Source organism: Miscanthus floridulus, chromosome 1, assembly GCF_019320115.1.
Source record: "Miscanthus floridulus cultivar M001 chromosome 1, ASM1932011v1, whole genome shotgun sequence".
Taxonomy (NCBI): Eukaryota; Viridiplantae; Streptophyta; class Magnoliopsida; order Poales; family Poaceae; genus Miscanthus; species Miscanthus floridulus.
Genome location: NC_089580.1, coordinates 119850666 through 119851463, shown reverse-complemented (window position 1 = coordinate 119851463; position 798 = coordinate 119850666).

The following is a 798-nucleotide window of genomic DNA, read 5'->3' as shown; positions in this document are numbered from 1 at the left end:
CGAAAATAGATTCATAGTTTTGTTTTGTTTGTTTGAGCTTACTTTCTTCCCTTTTATGTTTGAAAGAAGGTTTATGCGATCTGATCTTTCCGTTCGTTAAGACTGTAGGGCCCGAGGTGTATAAGGGGAAATTTTGATTATGCTAGTGAGCACAATTACCATAGCCGTTTGGGCGTGGTCTTTTTGTAGTCTTACCAAGCGTGCTTGTTTATCTGTTCCCAGTCTCGACGCAAGGAAAAGGTCTGATGCAATGACTGTTTCAAAAAAAGAAAGAAGGTATTCATACCTTTATCAGCCCCCGAGTGAGATCTGACCCCTTGCAGTCGCTGGGGCTGAATGTTACTAGAGACCGGAGCGAGGGTAGCGAACTTACTTTTGATTTTAGGCGTACCCCCCTATTTAGGATTTTGACGACCCTTCAGTGACCGTGCGTTTGGTCCCATTGCTCACCCGCCCTTCCCCGAGCCCCCGTGCATGGTAGGGATTTGGTCAAGGGTTGGCTCATTTTGTGATTGTCGCCATATCCATAGTTTTTTTTGCAACTAGAGGGGTTGAGGTGGCATCACTTGCCATGATGGCTCGAGTGATGTGCCTAATGAGCTCGCTAACGGGGATGCTTGGATGGAATCTGATCCCGTTGCTTTGTGATAGGGTGGCATTCCGTTGCTCCTTGACCTGCCTTCCAACAGATTCCTCCTCAATGGGGATTCTATGGTCTTGGCAAGAGGCAGGATTGAACTTAGAAGGTTGAGATGACCCTATCGTCTCAATGCGGGTTGGGTTGGGCGAAGGCCGTTG